Genomic DNA, 17,571 nt, shown 5'->3' with positions numbered 1-17,571 from the left:
CCATCACTGTTACCATCCTCACATTCCCAATCAATTTCTTCTTCCTTTCAAAAACAAAGTTCTTGAAAAAGTGATACACTTCCCTGTCTCTCTTCCCACAATCACTCCAAACAAAATAACAAAACTTCGCACCAAGGTCAGCAATGGTCTCAGTCCATCTGAGCCTGGGCACCGACCTTATCTTCTGCATAAACATGTTTCTGGCTGCTCTGACCTTCTGCCTCTCTGGTCACTCACTGTCATTCCTCTGGATTCTGAAGTCTGGTCCTTATGCCACCTTAGAGTTACATAGCAGATGTGTTTGTGCTTCATTGCCTCATCCCTGTCAGGATGAGCTGCAACTGCCTACTGAGATAAGTAAGCACACCTCCCTATTGGTTCTTCTGTATTGTCTGTCTGTCTGTCTCCTCCTTTTCACTTGGCTTTTTGGCATTACCCTCTCCCCAGCTAAGTTGTTTGCAGCAGGTCTTATGTCTCAGACACTTGGGTGGGGGGAATCATAGAGAGGAATATTTGAAGTTGAAGTTTCAATGCTAGATTGTCACATCAGATTCAAGACCTGTAGTAGGTATGGGCTAGTGTTTTTTAGATGGCACATCTGATTATCCATAGACCAGTGTCAGCTAAAGAACAACACAATTTTGAACCTGATATCTTGCTTTCTGTGTCTATTCTGAATGAGTATGGATGATACAACCTAGCACAAGCCATCTCTGCTCAAGCTAGAAATACTCAAAGTTTTGTCTTTGGCTTCATCTACTGCATCAATTGTTCAAGTCATCTAACTCTGAAATGGCTCTGAGATATTGCTTCACTTTTAGGGTAAATTGATAAAAATTCTAAACTCACCAGAAATCCATTTTCTTCCTGTCATTCAGGCTTTTCCCTTGAACACACACACACACTCATATATACAAACAAATACACTCACATACACAGACACACACAAACACACTCACACACAAACACATACACTCACACACACAAACACACTCACACAAACACACATGCAAACACATACACAGACACACATATAGACATGCACACAGACACATACTCTCATATACAGACACACATACTCTCACAAAACACCCACACACTCTCACATGCATCCATCTACACACACACACACACACACACACACACACACACAGTGGCCTGGTGGATTTGCAGGTGTAGGTGTTGTCAGACAGTCTCTACAAGCACGGACACTGACTGTAGCAGTCTCTTTCCCTCTTCTCAGCAAGCAGGAGCTGTGTCAGAAGGTAAAGTCTTGGGAATTATGATTCTAGCTGATAAACTTTGTTTCTGAAATGTGGCACAGTTGAAGACATAAGGGTTGAGCAGGATAAGATCCACAGCCCAGCGAGCTTTCATTTGCTCAGCTTTGAATCTGGACCCATTTTACCAGCTTTTGGGTTTTTTTTTTTTTTTGTGGGGCCAACACGCAGATGCTTGCTTCTGATGTTCCAAAGCCCCAGCTCCCTGGGCACTACTCTGTTTTCACTGCTGGTCAATGGAAAATGTCTCCTTTGCAAACATTACCATGAGCAATTACCATACCTACCGAGACAAGGACATCATCTCTTCCAAGAATTCCAGGTTAACATTCAAAAAGGTTGACCGCTACAGAGACTGGCTCTAACACAGAAATGTTAGCGGATGTAAATTGCTTTGATTTGCGAGGCTTCCGTTTGGAGTCAGTGATTGAGCATGAACTCTGAGGAGCATCAGAAAAGCTAGTCTATGTTGGGAAACCAGCACTCAGCAGCAGAAGAGGAAAGAATCCCATATGGGCTGCCTGTCGAGACTCTGTCTTTAGAACAGTGATTCACTTGAAGGAAGATACAGAGGAAGAGGAAAAATACAACTGAACTCATCCTTAAGCATGTTCTGAGTTTAGTTTTTTGACATTAGAAACTGTACTTTGATGCGCATCCTGTCACATACATATCTATGTCTGTGACTCTGTTTTCAATGACAGATATCTACAAGTGAAATTTGTGGGTCCAAGAATATTCACATATTAAGGATTTTATTCTGTTTTTACACATGAGCCTCAAAAAGGTTTATATAGTTTTTAAAGCCATATTCAATTTATTTTGAATTAACCATCTATCAAGAGTGCACATCAAAAGAGTAGAAAAAAAAGGAAAGTTCCCTAGTAAGTGAGAGGGAGGGACGTGATGTTAGGAGCCCCTCTTAGAGAAGGAAATGCCCTCCAGACTATGGGTGCTATTTTTGCCAACGACCCGAACCGAACGCTGAAGGTAGGCTGATTCAAGAGGAAGCACTTCCGGACCTCCTCCAGACATTTCTTTTCTTTTTCTTTTTCTTTTTCCTTTTTTTTTTTTTTTTTTTTTTTTTTTGAGAAAGTTTCAATTTTTATTCTTTTCCTTTTTTTAATTGAAAAAGAAAATCATTCATATTACATTTGCTATCCCATCCCGTGAGTCCTCCCATTCTTCCCTCACTCCCGCTTTCACCCCATCCCCCTTCCATATAACTGTGCCTGAGAGGGACCTCCTCCCCCTGAATACGATGCTAGGGTATCAAGTCTCTTCTTGGTAGCCTGTTTATCCTTCCTCTGAGTGCCATCAGGCCTCCCCATCAAGGGGACATGGCCAAATATGGGGCACCAGAGTTCGTGTGAAAGCCTCCAGACATTTCTTAAGACGCTCCACTGCCCTCTCATGTGAGATAGTTGGTGTGTAGGTGTCGGTCAAGGATACTGAGTGTCAGGATGGCACCACAGCCATGAGCTGCAAAAGGAGCCTTGGCCGAGGCTGCCAGGTAGTCCATCTAGTAAAGTGCTTGCCCTCCGTGCTCATCACAACCAGCCAGGAGGAGGGTCACATGATATGGGGTCAGCCAGGTTTCGACATGTGAAATTAGCCGCTGCTGGGGGGGGCGGACAATTCATATCCATTCCTCATCTTGTAAAGCTGCCTGTTTTTCTGGATATATTCTGCAAACTGTACAGTGTCTCCAGACTCTCCAACATGTAGAAGTAAGGTTTTTTCACTCATCTTAAACATTCTGTCATGATCATCCTTCATCTGTACAATATTGCTTGCAGCCACCCGGTCGGAAGCATCGAGAACATAGTGGGGGACCTGAATGCCGATGAGGTACTCCATGGTGGCCGGAAGCGAGAAGCTGCAGGGTCCACACAGAGAGGGGGAACTTCCTCATTTATATCAGTTTTTAATCCTACTTAGTCTAAGTCTGACCCTTACACTCTTGTAGTCTCTAGGTATTACACTTTAAAGAGAAACCTAGAGCCAGGCATGGTGGTGCACACCTTTAATCCCAGCACTTGGGAGGGAGAGACAGGCGGATCGCCATGAATTCGAGGCCAGCCTGGTCTACAGAGTGAGTCCAGGACAGCCAAAGTTACACAGAGAAACCCTGTCTTGAAAAACAAACAAAACAAAACAAAACCAAAACCAAAACAAAACAAAAGAAAAAATGGGGGCGGGGGAGAGAACCCTACCTTCCAGAGTTTGCCTGTGTAATCCGTGAAGCAATGCCCAGGTCTCACTTATAACAAGAAATGCAATTAAAATTATTCTAAAGTCTTACTTTCTCTTCACCCATTTGTTAAATTCTGGGCATGTGATAAAATACCATTGCGAGTATGGAGAAACAGACACGCTTATGTGTGGGGTAAGTTGATAAAGCCTTTGCAGGAGGCAGTTTGGCAACAGCTTTCTGAATTAAGAACGCAATGCTGGTCCCAGTCATTTGAGTTTTTGAAGTCCATGCAAGCCCTTAGTGATTTCAGAATTTACTTTTATTTTCTGCATGAATCTAGGGCGCAGCTTTTCTCTGTGCCCAATGGTAATGGCGTCACGTCACGTTCTGCTCACAGCTGACCGGGTCATCTCTCCCGGTTGCTGTTGTGGAGAGAGTGGTTCTCCCTCTCAAGCCTGCCTCTGGACTTTGTATTGTACGCTTCCAGTCACCTGCTGGTCTAGACCTTGCCATCCTAGACCAGCACACACTCAGAAACCCCCAAAAGCTCAGAACCTTGTGCTTACATATAACCTCTGTCAGGACAGGAAGTGAGCCTCCCTTCTTGGGTCCACATCTGGAGTTTTATTGTGCTTTCTTATGGATGTGTTTACTTCTCCTCCCTGCTGTCATAGCATCCTCACTACCCAGTCAGCCCTTCTCAAGGCTAGGTCTTCCACTTGTCACACTTCTTACTTGCACCTAACATCAGCAGGAGCTTCAGAAGTGGAGGGCTCCAACATGTACATGTGTCTCATACCGCCCCCTCTCTGTTATGTATGTGTGTAAGTTTACTTGTGTATATGTGTACATATATGCACATATACCTGTGTGTGTGTTTCCTTGTTTCCAGAAGCAACCACAGACTGCATATTCTAGAGATCCAGAGAAAAATAGTTCAGAATGTGAGCAGATAAGTGCTCTATGCCATCATCTCTCCCTGTCCCACTCTCTCCTCCTACTTTTCCTCTTCTCCTTCCCACACTTTCTGCTTTCTCTAGAAGATGTAGGGTTGTTATATCTCTGTGACAGTTCCCAGAGGTTGAAAGATGAGCTGTCAGTCAAATTTCCCTTCTTCCTCCATAAGCGTTGTTGCCTGCATTACCATAACAGGGGTAGAAGATGCACCAGGGTAACGGGTGTAAACTCGAGAATGGAGAGCTTGCTGGCGGGCGCTCGCTCTCACACCAGACTTTCTCCACCATTCTGCTCCTGCAGCCTGGGGTCACTGCTTGATTCTATGTGGCTGTGTATCTGCATGTCTATTTTCTCTCCAGATAGTGAATGCTCCAAGGGAAAGCATTGATCATTCGCTATGCCCCAGGTAGCTGAGATATAGTGGACACTCAGCAAATACTTGCTGTATATACATAAATAATGAATGAGTGAATGTCATGTGTGTTGTATTTGCCAGTAGTCGAGTTTTCTACAATCCTATATGTGCATGGCACTCAGCCCTTGTAGGACACAGGTTACAAGGATGCTGCAGCCCTAAGTGAACTGGTGGACATTTTCTTGGGGGTCGGTGCAGGTGTTACTAGCTTCCCTCTCTCTCTGAAACAGCCACACGAGCCATTTCATCCTGGCTTCTAGTACCTATGAAGAAGGTTTTCTTTGATGGAGTATCCTCGTCCCTGTGCCGCAGATAAGAATCTTCCTTATCATGTTGTTTATAGCACTTCAAAAGGGGAAGGGGATTTCAGGGGAAGACCAAAGGGGATTAGAGTAAGCCAATGGAGATCAAGTAATACTTCTTCTAGCTTTGTGATTCTGCTACGATGCCACTGTTGTTCAAGTCACCTTAAAGGGAAGCAGAGACCCGTTCCAAAGAATTGCCTTATGTGGGGGATGTTAGGAATAATGGTAAGAGGACTAGAACTCCACCAGAAGACCAACAGAGTCAACTAACCTAGGCCCATGGGGGCTTACAGAGACAGAACTACCAACCAAAGAGCATGCATGGACTGGACCTAGGCCCCCTACACATATGTAACCAATGGGCAGCTTGGTCTTCATGTGGGTCCCCTAGTACGTTGACTGGGTGCTATCTCTGACATGTACTCTGTTGCCTGATTTTCAATCACTTTGTCCTGGTGGGCTGCCTTGCCTGGCCTCAGAGGATTAGAATGTGCTCGGGCCTGATGTGACTTGATCTGCTGGAGTAGCTGAAAAAGGGAAGTAACAGCTGAGGCTAGTCACTGGGTTTTCACCTTTCTGATTCTGGAAATCCCATTATTTTAAAGGTAAGACCTTACTTAGGGTCACTGAAGCATTGAAGTGGGTGGGATAACTTGATGTATGTGCTTCCTTCCCAAGTCTGTAATCACAGCACACTCGTGGTCTCTACTAGGCGAGTGAGATTGTTTATGCCATTGATGGTTTTGGATCTGAACACGGTTCTGGAGATAGAATGATTTTCATATCGATCAAGTAGTGCACATTGATTGAGTGCCTACTGTCTGCCAGGGGTATACAAAGATGAATTACATATAAATACTGTCCCCTGAGGAGTTCCCAACCTACTTAAGAAAACAACTCAAAAAAAAAAAAAGTTCAGTCTTGATTCAAGAATTGAATAACAGCTCAGGAGATCCAGCATGCGGGTTGTTCATGGTTCTAACTTTGTGAGTAGTGATGACAAGAACTCCACTCCAGGGAAGGAGGTGCCACAAAGCTTCTCCGGGTGGAACCTGGACCCAAAGAAGGAAGAAAATTTGGAAGAACAATGGGGAAAAAGAACTTGTGTGCTGGAGAGTGAGTAGGCTGGCCTGGATGAAGAGGTGAATTTATACAGTAGGCAAGCAGCATGGCGTCATAGGCTAAACCTTGAATGTCAAGTCAGGAGGGCTGGAGTAGATTACAAACCACCAAAAGTTTTGAGCAGGGGAGTAACCCTGGACACCACATTTCTACAACTTCGACTTCAGTCTTTTCTGTGGATATGAGATCACACTAAAATGGAGCTGACTTCTTGTTCCCCATCTAGGCTGAAGGCAGGTCTACTCCAGGTTGGTTTCCTTGAATCTTTGGGGGCTGAGAATCTCTGGTGTAATTTGGGCATTGCATGAGGCCGATGCAAAACAAAGAATATGAATAACACTTCACAGGAAATTATTGTCAGATCTAGAACAGGAATAGTTTCCTGACCACAAGGATTAAGACTGATCTAGACATCAGATCTCCCTCAGAGAGGGTGGGGTCCTCTGTTATGAATACAGGAAGCCGGTGTGAGCCAAGTTATTTGCCTTGAAGGGCTTTGGACTTAGAATAGATGCCATTCATTCATCTTTGAAATGCTGACAGGTGTTCAAATGTGACGTAGTTCTTCAAGGTACCAGGAAACGTTGAGTTGAACGTCTCCAAGGCAATAGGTTGATCTTTGTCTATGAACATCAGTGATTTGGGCAGAGCTGAGAAATGGGCACATGGACTCTGATTGGTAGACTCTTATCTCGTGAGCCAAATGGCAGAGAGGTGGGATTATTGATGAAGCAGACAGTTATCACAGACAGAGCTGTTTTAGTCCTGGCTTAGGAAAAAGCGCACTTCAACCTCTTTGTGGCCCATGCAAAGCCAGGTCTGGGGACTAGCTAAAGAGTTAGATAGGGAAAGGAGGCAGGAGACAGCAACCTGACCTGGCCGTCCACCTGCACTGGCCCGGCCACATTAATCTTCAACTTCAAGGAAACTGGACAGAAGAGCAGGAGGAACCTTTAACTTCTTCTTTCCTGTTCTGGTTTTCTTTCCAGTAAGTTGAAAAGAATCTATTCTGCAAAATATGTGGACCCATAACAAACTCAAACCCATGGAGAACGTTTGCCACTTGATGTACCCTCCCCTTCATTTAAAATGATGAAAGAGAGAAAATGTTTTCCGAAAGTGATATCATTTATCTCATGATAATCAATAGAAACTTCATAAACTAATACGTTAAAGAAAAATTCAAGTTCTAACAGAGCAAAAACACAAGGGCCTTAGATATAACGCAGGGCTGTGAGGGAAGACAATGGCCTCCTCATTTGAACCTTGTTTAGTCGTTTTAACACTCTAGACCCTTTTTCTCGCCTTCCAAGGTAAGCTGAGAGCTAACGCAGCATTGGGCCACCAGATTTTACTTTGTTTGCACTGAATTACACCCTGTTACCTTCTCTGACCTTCATTAGCACCAAGTGACTATGCAGCCTCCATCTACCATTTGCCCAGGGAAGCCAGCCATGCAGGTTTAAGTTCCAGCATTCCTAGGCCAGTGGACTAGGGGCCCTTGGGTTAAAGTAAGTTCATCCTTCCCTCACATTGCTGTGCAAGGGAAATAGTTTGCTCACGATCTCTCCATTTTGCTCGGCAGAGAGGAGGTGTATGGAACAAAGCACTCCTTCCCCTATTCCACCTACACACCCCGGGAAAGTGTGGGAGAGGTAATCCCAGAGTCTGCTGGGAGAATTGCTTCTGAGTACTTTTCCATTTTCTACAGTTTCTGACCCACTTTAGCATGCAGATGCCCCACATAAAGTGAGTACCCCATAGCACTATGGGTTTGCCTTTCCAAGAAGGCAGTTAAGGGACAGAGCTATCCTGTGTTCTTTGAGAAATAACAAGCCTTCAACACAGGTGCAACAGTACCCGGAGGTAGTGGGGATCTTTCGAATTGTGATCCGAGGGGCTTACTTTCCAAGATGTCTGAGTGCCTGGTGTGTCCCCACTACTGTTCAATGCATATTGTTTAAGCAGTTTTCATTTTCCACCCCTTTCATCCCGTTTTTTCCTCCCCTTCTCTTTCTCCCTTCTTTCTTTTCCTTCATAGTGTTCCATTCTCTGTCTGTCTCTGTCTCTGTCTCTCTCTGTCTCTGTCTCTCTGTCTCTCTCTCTTTCTCTCTGTCTCTCTCTTTCTCTCTCCCTGTCCCTAAGAGCTCCTAAGCATCTTCCCAGAAGAGACAAGCCTTCCTCCTTCCAGAGGGCCACACATTGTGTCAGTAAATCCCAATGGGAATCAATAGGATGCTTACCAGGCCCAGGATAATAGCCTTGTTTTCCCACTAGAATGTAAATTGCATGAACGTAGGCATTAGTAACAGTTTTTCCAGAACACAGGCACAGTGGTAATTGCACAGTATCTGCTAAATGAATGAAGGAATTGTCTCAACACTCTTATATTGTTAATCATCATTATGCTCATTGTAAGGAGAAGCCAGATGCACTTTAGAAAGATTAATTAATATCTTCAGTCTTCCAGTGGAACAGTTGTAAAATCTGAATTCTAATTCAGATCCGTATGAGCCCAGAGTCATGGCCACACTGGTGAGAGATCACAGAAAACCTCAGAAAAGAGATGAGGTGCCACTGTTTCTACTATTCCCCATCTTTTCGAGGATACACCAAAAGTATTAGGACAATGTGGTTTGTGTCCTCCCTCTGTCACTTGTGCCAAGCTCACTTACAGATCAGACATAAATTTAACTTTATGATGGAATCACAGGTGATCTTAAAGCTAATTAACATATTGACTCACTTTGATGTTGAAAATACCTTGGGAATCAGAGAAAGCAATCTCAGAACAAATGCCACGTTGTCACTTTGGTTTGATTCTCTCAAGCTTCCCCAGGAGAACTCTGTAGATCCTTGGTTTGAAGACAAGACTCCATACTTATTTTACAAGTGATATTTTTGTGGAAAACCCAGGAGGGGTTGTAGGAGAGCTGGTCCTCTTCAACTCTGTGCTTGTTGCATGGAGCTTCCTGTCTTCTGTCGCCAATGGTGAAAGGAACTGGAGTTCAGGCACGTATTTTGGATTTTTTCATAGTTAGGGTTTTTATGCCTGTGAAGACACACCATGACCATGGCAACTCTTACAAAGGAAACCACATCACTGGGGCTGGCTAACAGGTTCAGAGGTTTGGTCCATTGCCATCATGGCGGGAAGCATGGCAGCATGCAGGTAGACATGGTACTGAAGAAGAAGCTGAGAGTTCTACATCTGGATCTGCAGGAAGAGAGTGAGAAACTGGCTGTGATTTGAGTTTCTGAAACCTCAAAGCCCACCTGCAGTGACAGTCCTCTTCCAACAAGGCCACACCTACTCCAACAAGGCCACATGTCCTAATCTTTTAGAGTAATGCTACTTCCTGTAAGCCTATAGGGGCCATTTTCATTCAAACCACCGCAGATTCATAGATCCATCCTAGGAGCCCAATGGTGTCATTTCTCTTTCTAGCTCCTTCTCTCATCTTTCTTTTTCTCCTCTCTCTTCTTCCTTTCTTTTTTCCTTTAGCCATCTCCCCATCTTTTCTTTCTCTTCCTATTTCTTCATCTTATTTTTCAAACCAAGCTTTACTCAAAAGAGCTATATTCTGAACACCTGGCTGTGGGGCAGTGGAGCTGCTTGAGGGTGGAAGACCGTGGGAGAAGACTGCTTTTCTCCCCTTTCTAAGCTACAGCCTCTGGTTATTTGCTCTGTAGGAGGACCATGAAGAATTTGCTGGCCTAGAACACAGAATCTTGGGTCAGTTTGTCATCTTTAAGAAGGGGGTTGGGTTATTCATTGTTCTGTTGGGCTGAAAACAACAAAGATGGTGTCGGCTCACCAAATCTTGATGAGGTACGGGGACAGCAGGAGGAGAACTTGGACACCATGTCACAGATGTAATCAAAAGGTATGCAAGGTATTATGGGAGTGCCCATGTTAGGATGCCAGAAGACACTTGCTGAGTCTTTTGAAGATTCCTAAACATATGGTCTTCTCAGGAAACCCCCCAAAAAATCGTACTTATAAGCCAACAAGGCATTCCCCTTTTGTTTTGTTTTGCTTTGTTTTGTTTTTCGGATATTTGTCAGATCAGCATTAACTGGATCCCTCAGTCATTCTTAAGTCTCAAAGATAATGTTAGGTATGAAGGCAAGACTGTAAGGTGCCTGCGTCCTGTCACTATAAAGTGAGAAGCATGTCTAAAGACCCAGAAAATCAGAGATGCCAGCCTGACCTTTTTTTTTTGTAGACCAACACAAACTGTTCCAAGCCTTCTAACCACTCAGGTACTGGATCTACTGGAGTGGTCATCTGGTCATCTCCCTTACCTCCAAGGGTTTAATGTGGATAATGGAGTATGAGTGAATACATGGCAAAGAAATTAGAAAATTCTCAGAAGGCTTTGTGGACAGACAGCAGGAAGGCTGTGTTAGAGATTCCAGAATGGGTTTGTGTCACTGCTTTGGGAAATCTGGACTGGAGTTCTGTTTGCCATTTCCTATTTTGGATGGACCAATAAAATTCTCTACCAGAAAATTAGAGGGAAGGAGGAGAGTGATGCCAGGGTGTTCACCATCTTTATCACCTCCTCCTCATGTGGACCATCCTTTGTAACAGCCAAGTCTAACAACAAAGGCCACACCTTTATGGGACAGTTTCTCTCTCTCTCTCTCTCTCTCTCTCTCTCTCTCTCTCTCTCTCTCTCTCTCTCTCATTTTCTTTCTTTCTTTTATTTACAATGACAGCTGCTGCTCCCTCTGAGTTTGGAAGCCCGCTTTCTCATTAACGTTTTTAGTCCTAAGGGTAGATTCTCTTTTTGCTGTACTAATCAATGGTTATTTATCATCCTTTGGTGGTTTCCTTTAATCTTGTTCACACTTGGTAAGAGCACCTTTGTCAAGCTCTCCTCTATATACCTGGGTAGAGTATGCCACCTGGGACCTGACCAGGCTGTTGCCGATCCACACCTTTGCCTATCATGATGCTGAATGGATCTATAGAGTCATACAGATTCTTGTATAATGGTTGCTTTACCATCACCGTGTCTTATTTTACCCACACAAAAACCCTAGGACAGAAGCAGACAAGCCTGCAGCTGATCAAGTTCCCACAGCGAGTTAGTGTAGGGTGGAATTTTTGGTCTTACTAATGTCAGAGCTTAATGAAAAAAGGGGTGGCTCACCTCTGTCTTGGGGTTCTCTCTGAGGTAGGAACTTGCTTAATATAACCCCTAGAGCTTTCACTTTACCTGTTGCCATCTCTCCTTACTATGCTTTAGAACAGGAAATGTTGTATCCAGCCAGCAACAGCCTTCACTCTCCACTAATGAAGCATGTTCTACAGCAGTCTGGGGGTCCCATTTCGCTTTTCAGGATCTACAAATAAATAACACCACAACACATTGTTTGCTAGAAATTACCAGAGGCTCGGCTCTTCTATGCTTGTTCTGCCGTACAGAAAGAGGCTGCAGCAGCAATCGATGGGTTTTCTGTGGTCCCTGACCATCTACTGGCTCTTATTTTGCTGGTTTGATTTTGCTTATATAGTCCCAGCTGTGATTATCAATATGTGAGGTGAAGCTACTCTTGGCTCTGGCTGTAGCTACAATAATAAGATGGAGGGGGTGGGTAGAGAGGGTAATCTGCTTGTCTCAGGCAAGGCTATAATCTCTGGGTTAAAGGGGATAGATGGGAGAGCTGAAAGGAGATAGGGAGAGAGGGATGGAAGGAAAGGGAGGAGGGAGAGGGGAGCAGGGAGGGGGAGAGGGAGAGAGTGTGCTCCAGGAGTAGGGGTTAGAGAGAAGCTAGGAACAACAGGCCAGCTGGATAGCAATTGGGCAGCTAAGGTCTTCTTGCTGCACCAAACACTTGGCACATCTCTCCATGATGTCAGACTCTCATTCACAGACTGAACACATCATTCCAGCTGTTCCCTGTCACCCCTTAAATCCTTTAAATACAGGCAGATAAAACCAGCTAGCTGCAGGATAAATTAACACGTTCAGGCAATTATAAAGGCTTTTATGATAATTCAAGTACAAGAGGCTTAAACACTGGGTCTGGAGGAAGTCGAGTGAACTTCAGGATGCCAGATTTTTTTTTTTTTTTTTTTTTTTTTTTGCCTCAAAGTAAAAAGGGAAATATTTTCCAAGTGAAGCTGGGATAAAAGTAGTCTTTATAGCACCAACTCACTTGCAGCTCCTGAGTGTTATTCTGAAATGTCATTTTAAATCTAGCAAACACACTGCTTTACACATTTAAATTGTGTATCTCTCTTATAATGCCTCAAAGCATCTAGGGTTATAAGTCTCAAAACTATATACACTGTTGGCTACTAGATTGTCTTTGAACTTAAAAGACCATCAAGGGTATGGGAGTTACATGTGCATAAATAGTCCTGGAAGAACTGATAACTTGAATCAGATGAAATAAAGGAGGCATGCAGAATTCAATCAGTTATTTTATTAATAGCAATACAAAGTTTCACAGTCCTAACAGAGAAGAGGAAAAACAAATAAAACAGAGGGAGAAAAGAGTAGCAAATGCATTGTTGAGCCCAGTCAAGTATGTGACTACCCAAGGAAAAGTTAAGAGACATAACATGACTTGAAAGTGAGTAAACTCCCAAGCAGAGGTAAAGACAGAGCTGTGTGACCATCCCACTCCTTGAGGAGTTTCATTGGGATGGGATGAAATAGATGGTTTATTGTGGAGCATGTATAAGTAAACAAGGCCTAGAAACATAGATTTAGGTCTTCCCAGATACAATGTTCAAATGTAGAAGCAGTTTCATGAAGTTTTACAGAACAAAGAATGTCACAAATCAAGGCACTTTTAAAATACATCAGTGGGTCCATCAGAGAGACTGGTACAGTGAGGTAGGAGGGGGCTTTCCGAAAGGCTCAAGATGCTATCTGATGACATTCTTAGTTTAAGGATTGTTTGAAGCTAGTGATCTGCTAAGTTAATAGATTCCAAAAGGTTTCTGACTATTAGTCACAGACATTAATTCAAACACAGAGGTGGGAAAGGAGTGGCTATCCAGAGGTCTAGAACTACTGCAAGTAAAGTGATTAGCCTCTGAATCTGTGACATTCTAACCTCTTCTCTGGTCCTGCAACATTCCAACCTCTTCTCTGGACCTGCAACATTCCAACCTCTCCATTCCACTATAGTTCTAACCAGTCATCCAGACTCCAGTCTTCTTTCCACCATTCCTTGAGCTTTAAAAAACATGGTATTATAATTGTAAAAGTGGCATTAGCATGTAGACAGGAGTTGCATCCACAGATATGGTTAAATTAAATTAAATAATCATTAATATGCCAGCTTATCTAAGAAACCTCAACTATTTGAGAAGAAAAAACTTGGGGAACAATAACCCTCAAATGTACTTAATATGGTAAGGAAGTGAGTAGAGTGCTTGCTGCATAAGAAAAAGGCCATAAGATCAGGATTCCAACACTTAAGCCAAAGTGCGTAATGGGGCTCACTGGCCAGCCAATCTAGCTGAAGTGAGCTCCAGGCTGACTGTATCAAAAAGCAAGATGGAAAATGATGCTACATGTGAGCACACCACCAGTGCACATGCATGGGGACACACACACACACACACACACACACACACACACACACACACACACACGGGCACACACGGGCACACACACACATACATGCACATGCATGAACGCACACAAAGAATTTAAACAGTTACCATATAATGGGACAACAATGCCACAGGCTAACAAGTAAACAACACAGTGACAGGAATGAGTTATCTCTTTTGGAGTTGCTCATCAATAAGATGCTATACACTCTACCCCCAAAACGTCATAGGCTATTACCAATGCTTTTGACTATATACCCGCTCAACCCCCTACCCCTGAGCTTTATGATAAATCACTTTTGATGAAGATACCTCATACTCCAGGCGTAGAACGTGGAGATATCAAGCCAGTGGTGACCTGGGAGCTCCATCCCTACTGGCTGGCTTTTATAATCCTGAAAGGGGCTATATGAGCTCATTTGGCTGTGAGCCTTGGACACAGCCTGGCAAGATATGCCCATTGCTGTAACATGGGAGTGGTGACCAAAGGATTTAAGATCTGCCCCCCCCCCCCCGAGATGAAGCTTATACATGGCAACCTACAGCTGTTATTCTGCTAAAAAGAATATAGTATCAAAACAATTCCTAATGACTTTTTCTGCCTGTAAATTAGTGCGTCTTTTTGCTTCTTTTTGCAGGAGAGAGCAGTTAACACAGAGACAAACCGAGGTGCAGAGAATAGAGACTGTGGAATGCTCAGCCCTAAGCGGAACATATATATACCGCCTCTCCTTCTCTTAAAGGGGCAGGGGTCTCCGTGGAAGAGAGGAAGAGGGATTGTAAAAGCCAGAGGTCGTGGATGGCTTACAAGGAACCAGTGGTTCTTGGACACAGCAGAGCAACTGCGCATATGAACTCACACATGCACAAGATCTGCGCAAGCACAAGCCAGACAAAGTCCCAGCATAGTGAGGGGAGGGTGGTCTAGGTTCCACCTTTTAGCTGAGGAGCTATTGGCAATTGATAACTTCTCGGAGAGACTGAGCCAATTTCTTTAGGAGTGTGACCCCTCGCATGACAACCATGCCCCAGTGTACGGACACACAAATTGGACTCAGTGGGTTTTTAATAACATGAGGACACAACGTTGGGTCAGTAGGGAAGGGAAGGGAAAATTTGAAGAGAGGAGGTGGATCTGGGAGAAGTTGGAAGGGGTGGATGTAATCTGATTACATCATAGGAAAAAGTCTCAAAGAATTCATGAAAAACAAGAAGAAAAATTCATTCTATGAACATTTCAAAATACACTTAGTCATTAAAGAGGACATGGAAAATTTGTCGTCAGTAATAGAAACTTCTCACTTAGAACAAGAGAATCTTGCCATAACCTAAAATATGTCCATTTAAACAGAGTATTGGAGTTGTGATACCAAGACCCAGGATAAGAGGAGGCATGAAAGGTGAGTCTGGGACACTGGAGCTCGTTTGATCACACAAGATCATATATGCTAATCTAAACCAGAAAGAAGACAGGATTCAGTGTGAGTTTAGTGTTAGGTTATATTTATACGAAACTGTCAAGGACATTTTTAAAAGACATGCTATTTAAGTTATCCTAAGGTATCAAATATGGTACATACAGGGAATTAATTATATAGGAGATGATGTAAGCAATGACCCATGTGAGCTACTGTAGTGACTGATGTGGCAAGTTGTGCCCACAGATACTTTACTGGCAGGGTGTCATGAGTGTAACCAACTGCTTTCTGAATAGATTTTAGGAGAGCCTGGTACTGTAAATCTTGCCCAGATCCCATGGCTGGGGAACTGACAAGCTCTGGGTGTGAATTTGCTACTATTTTGTTAAATGGACATAAGTAACAAACCAACCTCTAAACTTGTATCCTCAACCTATAGATTAGTGCAGCTCTCAGATCCCATTACAGAAGTCTCTATGTGCGGCAACCAAAGTCCATAGAAGAACTGTCAGCAGAGTGCTCAGTGACAAATAGGACCTCTATGTTACACCCCCAGTGTCCCAATGCCCAGAGACCATCCCAGAAGAGGGGGAGGAGATAGAATTCATTTCTTATCACTCACTGATTTTAAAATTTAAAATGTGAGTTCCAGTGTTTGCTTCATTTCTCTGTTTCGTGTGTGTGTGTGTGTGTGTGTGTGTGTGTGTGTGTGTGTATTCATGTGTCATGTCACACCACTTCATACCTCACACATCAGAAAAAAAAATCAAAAGATGCAAATTTTTATGTAACTGCAATGCCATGATTGAGCCTCATAAAGCCTTCGATTTAATATTTGTGCCTGTATTAAATGATTCATTTTATTTTAAAATGTTTATTTATTTATTGTTGGAGAGTCCACAATGCTATGGCACAGGGTTGGAGACCAAAGCACAATCCTTCCATCATGTGGGCTCAGGGGAGCAAACTTGGGTTGTCAGAGTTGGTTACCTGTGTGACTTTTTGAAAAATAATACAACAGTTTCCATATATTTTTTGAAAAAAGTCTCTATTGGAAAGACTTGGGCACTAGAACATTCCTAGAGAGTGGTCTGAAATCCATATAAATCCCTGGAGAATTGGACACCCAATGGTTCTAACTCTCAGAGCTCAGCCTTCAGAAAAGACCAAATAAGTGGTAAAATGGATGAGGGTGCACACTGAGCCACTGTTAACTGGAAAGAGCACTTGAGAATGCTGGGAAAATTCTAAACATGCAAATAATTGGATTGTGTTTCTAAATGAAAACATACATCTCAATAATGTAATACTATAAATCCAAATAAAATGATGGCCTGAATATATAATTATCATGGAGATATTTTTCAGTATAATGTTCACTAAAACAGACTATGACACAACTTGTACAACATTATTCCATTTTGTAACACATGTCTGCACAAATGTGTGCAATGTGAGTAGATACAGGGCATCATAAAGACAAACTTCAAAAACGATGAAATCTTTGTTGAATAGTCAAATTCAGATTAAAGGGATCTTAAATTTTCTCTACTTATATGTACTTTCCACTTTTCTATGTTTGTTACTTTCAAAATAAAATATACCAACACAAACCACTTACATAGGTATGTGTGTGTATATATATATATATATATATATATATATATATATATATATATATTTATATATTCATGAAAGTCGCTAATACCTTTCTTATGTGTCAAGCATTTGATTAACTGTGATCTGATTGAATCTTATTTCAAATGTAATAACAATATACTGTTGTTACAAATATTAAAATAACAACTATAATAACAAATACTGTTGTTATTTCTATTTTAAAGTTCAGAAAATGGTGTAATATATATATATATATATATTCATTCAATGTTCTTCCCCATCCTGTTGATCCTTGCTTATCTTGGTTGTGTAATTTTTGGGGGACAATAAAATAGAGTGATGTAAGCCACCGCCTAGTGGAAACTCTGAGACATTAAAGATTTTGTTCTTACCTTTGATTCTGTTCAAGGTCAGCACGATTCAGATTTCTTAATCTAGGTGCCAGAATCAAAAGCTAGAATAAGAAATGAAAGTTCTACTCATCTAATAATACTACTGAATTTTTAGGGAGGTATTTGTTATTGCAACATTATTTTCCCTGAGCTGACTGTCACACACAAAAGGCAAAATTCCACTAACTTACCTCTTTATTAAATGGACAAACTGAAATCCAAACCAGCTAGGCCTCATATCAGAAGGTCTCCCATGAACTACCTCTGTTTATTCTACTTT

The 17,571-nt window shown here is 42.6% G+C and overlaps 1 pseudogene; it reads right to left on the bottom strand.

The window, feature by feature from the left end:
* Positions 1-2,189: 2,189 nt before the first annotated feature.
* On the bottom strand, positions 2,190-3,140 carry LOC127204711 (proteasome subunit beta type-2-like; annotated as a pseudogene).
* Between the last annotated feature and the right edge of the window lie 14,431 nt (positions 3,141-17,571).

The sequence above is a fragment of the Acomys russatus genome, chromosome 20 (assembly GCF_903995435.1).
Source record: "Acomys russatus chromosome 20, mAcoRus1.1, whole genome shotgun sequence".
Lineage (NCBI taxonomy): Eukaryota > Metazoa > Chordata > Mammalia > Rodentia > Muridae > Acomys > Acomys russatus.
The sequence above is the reverse complement of the archived record's forward strand: the minus strand, read 5'-3'. Positions and strand labels throughout refer to the sequence as shown.